Source organism: Schistocerca cancellata, chromosome 12 (assembly GCF_023864275.1).
Source record: "Schistocerca cancellata isolate TAMUIC-IGC-003103 chromosome 12, iqSchCanc2.1, whole genome shotgun sequence".
NCBI lineage: Eukaryota > Metazoa > Arthropoda > Insecta > Orthoptera > Acrididae > Schistocerca > Schistocerca cancellata.
The window spans coordinates 6,893,689-6,901,455 of NC_064637.1; the positions used below are offsets into that span (position 1 = coordinate 6,893,689).

General features: G+C 46.5%; 1 non-coding gene across 1 annotated transcript; it reads left to right on the forward strand.

Moving 5' to 3' along the window:
* The first annotated feature begins 1,995 nt into the window (after positions 1-1,995).
* On the forward strand, positions 1,996-2,070 carry Trnas-cga (transfer RNA serine (anticodon CGA)). The gene has a single exon. It is a non-coding gene; the product is annotated as a tRNA-Ser (tRNA).
* Positions 2,071-7,767: the final 5,697 nt, after the last annotated feature.

The window sequence follows — 7,767 nt, forward strand, 5'->3', positions numbered from 1 at the left end:
GGTTGTTCAGACATGTCACTAAACCCACCCAAAGATGTACACAACCATGTATGAGGAGAGCCTATTAGATGGAGGGGGTCCGACAGCCGATCAGTTCCAGTCATTCCACCAGGCAGGAGGTACACGGCTCGTGTTGCCTAGATGGTCAATACAGAGGTTCGATCGCGTCCGCGTTGTTACTTTGTGCCAGAAAGAGCTCTCAACAAGGGAAGTGTCCAGGCGTCTCGGAGTGAACCAAAGCGATGTTGTTCGGAAGTGGGGGAGTTACAGGAACTGTCGATGACATGCCTGGCCCAGGCAGCCCAATGGCTACTACTACCTATGGATTATGGCTCGGAGGAACTCTGACAGCAACGCAACCATGCTGGATTATGCTTGAGCCGTGTGTGGCTCGTGTTCATGCCATCTCTTATTTAATATCCTGTTTTTGCCATACTGCCACCTCGTTATGTTAGTTTCAATTACTTGTGTCACTGCATTGCTGCTTTGGCTGCCCGTGAGTGACAGCAGCAGCGCTTATATGCCCTGCCTGCTGTTACTTACTGGTCTTCGTGTGTCGACCAGTGAGTTGGAATGTGCCAGCAGTTAGTTTGGACCTGGCAGTGTCTGAGTTGGCACACGGCACAAGTTCAGTCGGGGCGCGGCAGCAGTGAGGTCCGGACCGCCACGACTCGCCCCACGCTTGCTGACACACGTGATCGGAGTGGGGACTACTTTGGTCGGTCGTCAGTCGTCTTGCCGGACGACGTGTATTTGGCCGGCGATCGCTTGTGGGTTGGCTGTGGGTGCCGACTCGTGATTCGTCCCTATTATGTTGGTCAGTTGGCGTGGAGCAGCGAGGAAATCTCTGCGGGGAGGGGGGGGGGGAAGCTTGGCCGGGCCCACTGGCGGTCTCTACCCAGTGTCGGAGTGTGTGCGGCTGTTCCCATTGCCACGAGGTCCGTGGCTCACCGACCCTGAACACGAAAGTTGAGTTTGGATTTAATTTACCAGCAAGTCAACAGTGTTCACAGTGTGCCATTTGGTTCTTGTTGTTGGCTCTTGGGACATTCCCGCGAGTAACAACGTGTGTGTTCGAGTTGGCGAAGGTTTAGCCACCGTCCGGTGGAGTCTAACTATATTCGATTATTTGCAATTGAAGTGCACCAGCGGAATTTTCTGCCTTGTGGCCGTTAACGTTCCGGTTACCTGCCCTGGCTGTTGACGTAAATTTAGGCAGTGTCCTTTCCCCACCGTGTTGTCGCTGTCCAGCACGGTGTGCGGTTCGACAGCTTAATGTGCTTGGCTAAACGGCTCTGAGCACTATGGGACTCAACTGCTGTGGTCATAAGTCCCCTAGAACTTAGAACTACTTAAACCTAACTGACCTTATGACATCACACACATCCATGCTCGAGGCAGGATTCGAACTTGCGACGGTAGCGGTCGTGCGGTTCCAGACTGTAGCGCCTTTAACCGCTCGGCCACTCCGGCCGGCTAATGTGCTTGGTTATGGGCGTCCACGCCTTTTACGTTTGCGTTCAACTCCCGGTTGTGTGCTGGTCGAGTGGAGCGCAAGTTACCTTGTCGGTGGGTCCGTTGACGGTCTGTTGGTTGGGTTGTCGTCGGATCGAGAATGGTTGGTCCGACTGCCTGTCTCACCTGAGTGAAAGTTAGTATTTCAAGTGCTGGCCGACCCCCGAAACTTCTGAGCGCCGTCAGCTGCACTGCCTTTTCTTATTTGCTGTTTTGTGTATTTGTATGGCTCATAGCCGATGGTTTTAAATTAAAGTTGAATTGTTTTTAGTGGTGTTTTAAGTCATGGGCTTTCAGCAGCTTTAAAATTAAAGTTCCTTGCTTTTCAAGTGTTAGATTGGTTGGGCCTTCAGCCTGATTAAAATATTGTTTAAATATAAAGTCCTGGGACTTCTGCCTAATAAAATTATTTTAGAAAGTTTGGAAGGTAGGAGACGAGGTACTGGCAGAAGTAAAGCTGTGAGTACCGGGCGTGAGTCGTGCTTCGGTAGCTCAGTTGGTAGAGCACTTGCCCGCGAAAGGCAAAGGTCCCGAGTTCGAGTCTCGGTCGGGCAGACAGTTTTAATCTGCCAGGAAGTTGCAAAATTATTTTAGTTATGTTTTAAGTTATGCGCCTTCAGCCATTTTATAATTAAAAGTTTCTTGCTTGTCAGGAGTTAAATTATTTGGACCTTCAGGCTGGTTAATATATTGTCTAAAGATAAAGCCTTGGGCTTTCTTTCTGATAAAAATTATTTTAGATATGTTTTAAGTCATGGGCCTTCAGCCGTTTATAAATTAAGGATCTTTGTCTTTCGAGTATCAGACTGTTTGGGGCCTTCAGCCTAATTGAAGATAAGGCCTTCTGCCTTGTGTTTTTTATTTAATTTTACCTTGAGTCATTAAATCGTCGGCCTTCAGCCGTCCTTAAATTAAGGTTGTTGCTTTTCAAGTGTTAGATTTTTGGGCCTTCAGCCAATTTATAGAACTGCCCACTAAATATTCTTTTTGGCGTCTGAATTTTGAGTTAATGGCTTTCAGCGGTTTTTTTTAATTAACTAAAGTGGTTGTGCCCTTAAGGCATAAGATAGTGTGTCGTGCTCAGCCGATAACTAAGTTCAAGAATTTGTACTGTAATATTTGGTCAAAAAAATAAAGTTATATGTGTTCGAACGTAACTGACAGCCTCTCATTTCGGCCTCTTTCCACAATTCCAACTACCTCTCCTATCCTGTGGGTTTATCGGCGCATTTCAATGCTTTTCGTGCAGCCATAGGACGTCGTTTTACGACTCAAACTGTGGCCAATAGGCCGCGTGATGGGCAACTCCACTCCCGACGTTCGTGGCGAGGTCCATCTTTGCAACCAGCGCGGTACGGATGGGCCCGACAACATGCCGAGTGGTCCGCTCAGGATTGCCGTCACGTTCTCTTCACCGATGAGTGTCACGTGCACCTTCAGCCAGACAGTCGCTGGAGAAGTGTTTGGAGGCAACCCGGTCGGGCTGAACGCGTCAGACACACTGTCCAGAGAGTGCAGCAAGGTAGAGGTTCCCTGCTGTTTTGGGGTGGCATTATGTGGAGCCGATGTACGCCGCGGGTGGCCATGGAAGGCGCCGTAACGGCTGTACGATATGTGAATGCCATCATTCGACCGACAGTGCAACCGTATCGGCAGCATATTTGTGAGGCATTCGTGTTCATGGACGACAGTTCGCACCCCCATCGTCCACATGTTGTGAATGACTTCCTTCGGAATAACGACATAGCTCGACTGGTGGCCAGCATGTTCACCAGACACGAACCCAATCGAACATGCCTGGGATAGATTGCCTGGACAACGTGACCCACCGACCACTCTGAGGGATCTACGGCGAATCGCCGTTCAGGAGTGGGTCAATCTGGACTAACAGTGCCTTGATGAACTTGTGCATAGTATGGCGCGACGAATACAGGCATGCATCAATGTAAGAGGACGTGCTAATGGGCATTAGAGGTACCGGTGTGTACAGCAATCTGGACCACAACCTCTGAAGGTCTCGCTGTATGGTGGTACAACATGCAATGTGTGGTTTTCATGAGCAATAAAAATGGCGGAAATGATGTTTATGTTGATCTCTATTGCAATTTTCTGTACAGATTCCGGAACTCTTGGAACAATAGGTGATGAAAACTTTTTCTGATGTGTGTATTTTACCTCAGTTGCGCTTTTAACATAAAGACAAGCTGTATTCAGACCAGTTACAGTTATGTTCGAATTAGGTTCTGTTTAGTCAAAGGTTAGCATCAGACTTTAAGATGGATAATTCCGACTTACACAGGAACGATCACATCCCCAAAGCTGGAAGGGGGTAGTGCAGAGTCTGAGATGGCTGTTCAGTATGCATAGGTACTACCTAAAACGAGGCTGGAATTTTACTGTAGCAGACAGATTTGAGAAATGTGACTCGTTTCGAGATAGGAGAGTGCCAGAAATGTGTGGGTACGTAAGTTATGATAAACGTAGATTTGTATAGAGTGGGGGGTAAAGTTGCTCTAAAGTACGGATTTGTACAAATATAGTGGGGAGTTTACACGTTTGTCAGTTAATAAGACTCCTCTGCGCGTAGACGTGGTACAGATATTTAATATTTGTACTTAACCTATTCCATTTAATAATAAAAACGAATTTTATACCATTCAAACACTATTATTACTGATGTTCTACTTTTGCATTCACTGCAGCACGGGAACTATTAGTCTAAAGAAAAACTGAAGTCGTCCTTTTTGTAGCAAATGTAATGTAAGTGGTAGAGCACTTGCCCGCGAAACGCAAATGTCCCGAGTTCGAGTCACAGTCCGGCACACAGTTGTAATCTGCCAGGAAGTTTCATATCAGCGCACACTCCGCTGCAGAGTGAAAATCTCATTCTGGAAATTTAATGTAGTTAGTTCGCTACAAGCCGTGGTTTTCGAAATATTCAAGAAAAACGTAAAGAAGCTCCTCGAACCCCTAGGTCAGTGTCTTTAATATGTGTTTTCTGGCGCTGCCATCTATCACTGTCCAAAAATATTCCACTACACCAATTTCTTCCTCCTATTCGAATTTTTTTGCTCTTGTTGACTGGGACAATACGTGTATGAGGTGATACGTGAGTTTTCTGAAGATATGGCGGACTTACAACACGGCTTCAAAACTTTCTTCCCCTGTCTTCAACCCACCCCCCCCCCCCCCCCCAATCCATCGTGATGGCCCGTCTCTAGTGTCAACTATCTCAAACCTAGGCGTTATTTTACTGCTTACTTTTTTCGTTTCAAGCAATTTAATTACTGAGGAATTTCTCGTGTGTGTCGCGTGTCAAATAAAAACTTTTATGTGAGCTTACAATTTCTGCATCACACTAATACACTGGATGGCAGCAAGCTGACATGTGAAACAAATGGAAAATTGGTATACAGGTAAATTCGGGTATACATAAATACAAGTCGCCGAGGAATGAAATAAATAGGAAGCTAACAAGAAATGGATGCTTGAAAAAAGATATGATTGTCGAAAGGACTGACTCAGCATACAGGTAAGTCAAAATAACCTTCGGTGAAGTTGAAACAAGAGTGCAACGGGAATTCCAGTGCTGAATGAAGAGGAGAGAGCGGATAGGTGGAAACAGTACACTGAAGGCCTCTACGAGGGGGAAGATTTGTCTTATGTGATAGGACAAGAAACAGGAGTCGATTTAGAAGAGACATGGATCCAGTGTCGCAATTAGAATTTAAGAGAGCTTTAGAGGACTTAAGATCGAATAAGGCAGAAGGGATAGGCAACATTCCATCAGAATTCCTAAAATTATTGGGAGAAGTGGTAAAACGACCATTGACGTTGGTGTGTAGAATGTCTGAGTGTGGCGAGATACCATCTGACTCGGAAAAATACGATCCACACAATTCGGAAGACTGCAAGAGATGCTAAGTGTGAGAATTATCGCACAATCAGCTTAACAGCTCAATCATCGAAGTTGCTGGCAAAATCATATACAGAAGAATGGAAAATAAAATGCGGATGTGTTAGATGACGATCAATTTGGGTTCAGGAAAGGTAAAGGCACCAGAGAGGCAAATCTGACGTTGCGATTGACAGTGAATAAAGAAAAATCGAGACACGTTCATAGGATTTGTCGACCTGGAAAAAGCGTTCGACAATGTAAAGTGGTGCAAGTGTTCAAGTTCAGTGAAAAATAAGGATAAGCTGTAGGGAGAGACGGATGATATACAATATGTACCAGGGCCAAGAGTGGACGACCAAGAACGAAGCTCTCGGATTAAAAAGGGTGTAGCCTTTCCCCCCTACTGTTCAATCTGTACATCAAAGAAGCAATGGTGGAAATAAAAGAAAGGTTCAGGAGTAGAATTACAATTCAAGGTGAAAGGATGTCAATGATGTGATTCGTTGATAGCGTTGCTATCCTGAGTGAAAGTGAAGAAGAATTACATGATCTGCTGAAAGGAATGAACAGTCTAATAAATAAAGAGTAAAACCAACACATACGAAAGTAATGAGAACTAGCAGAAATGAGAACAACGAGAGACTTAAGACCGGGGTTGATGGTCACGAAGTAAATGAAGTTAAGGAATTCTGTTACCTAGGCAGTAAAATGACCAATGACGGACGGAGCAAGGTGGACATCCAATGGAGACTAGCAACGGGAAAAAGGGCATTCCTGGCCAAGAGAAGTCTACTAGTATCAAAGGCCTTAGTTTGAGGAAGAAATTTCTGACAACGTACCTCTGAACCACGGCATTGTATGGCAGTGAAAGATGGACTGTGGAAAATCCGGAACCAAAGAGAATCGAAGCATCTGAGATGTGGTGCCACTGACGAATGTTGAAAATTAGGTGGACTGATAAGGTTAGGAATGAGGAGGTTCTGCGCAGAATGGAATAGCAAAGGAATATGTGGGAAACATTGACAAGGAGAATGGATGATAGGACAAGCGTTAAGACACGAGGGAATGACTTCCACGGTTGTAGAGGGAGCTATAGGGAAAGACACAAACTGGACTACTGCCAGCCAATAATTGAGGGCGTAGGTTGCAAGTGCTGCCCTGAGATGAATAAGTTGGCACAGGAGAGGAATACGTAGCGTGCCGTATCAAACCAGCCAGAAGACTGGTGACCCCATCCCCCCCCCCCCCCCAAAAAAAAAAAAATGTAGGGTATAGAAGGTTTGAGGTGACAAATGTAGTCACTTGGTGGCGAGCGTGTGAAGTTAACGAAGGCACAGGGCTGTCCCGAGGCCCCGTGTGATGCGTGTTAGATAACAGCTACACACAGCTCTCAGGGCGCCGATAAGAACACACCTGTGACGCAAATCCTCGGCTATCAGTTCCATCTCACAGCCTGCGCTCTTCAATCTCTCGGAGCTCCAGCTCTTCACTGTGGCATCTCAAGTACTTAAACACCCACGCGGCACTCGATAGCAGTTCGCCCATCGTCACGAACACATTGTAATACAATGAAATTACGAAACCGCCGAAGCTGGACAGAAGTTTGTTTGTATTTAAGTGGCACCAGTTTCGGACCTTATTCGCCACTTAAACACACTCACGGAAAAAAATCGCAACACTGGAAAATAATTAATGTAGCATAACGAAATTTCGAGAACACATTTGTCTAGGTATTAAGAGATTAACTTTGAATGATCACAAGTTTATGTCAGCGCGAAGTAAGCCATTGCAAATGTGTAATGCTGGTGTAGCAGCTGGTACGTTGGATGCAAGCGTGCAGGCGTGCATGCGTTGTGTTGTACAGGTGCCGGATGTCAGTAGTTTGTGTGACGGAGTTCCAGTCCTGTTGTGCTCGGTCGCTCAATAGAGGGGCGTTTAATGCTGGTTGTGGATGAGGCTGGAGTAGTCTCCCAGTGATGTCGCGCTCGAGTACGCCAAGGCAGCATGTCGACATTATGTAGAGCATGTTGAATTACAACAGCAGTATGTCGTTGAGCGTTATCCTGTTGGAAAACTCGCCCCGGAATGTTTTTCACGAATGGCAGCACAACGGGTCGAATCGTCACACTGGCGTACAGATTTGCGGTCAGGATCCGTGAGATAGCCGCCGCAGTGCCCTCCCTGTCGTGCGAAGTCGCATCGCACACCGTAACACCGAGCGTGGGTCCGGGGTGGTTGGGGGTGACTGGAATGCACGTGACAGGACTGCTGGTCCAGAACCGCCGAGTTGTGGCAGTTGCTCGTGTCACTGTGCTGCCAACTACAGCGCACATTGCCGCTGCAGATGCACTGCG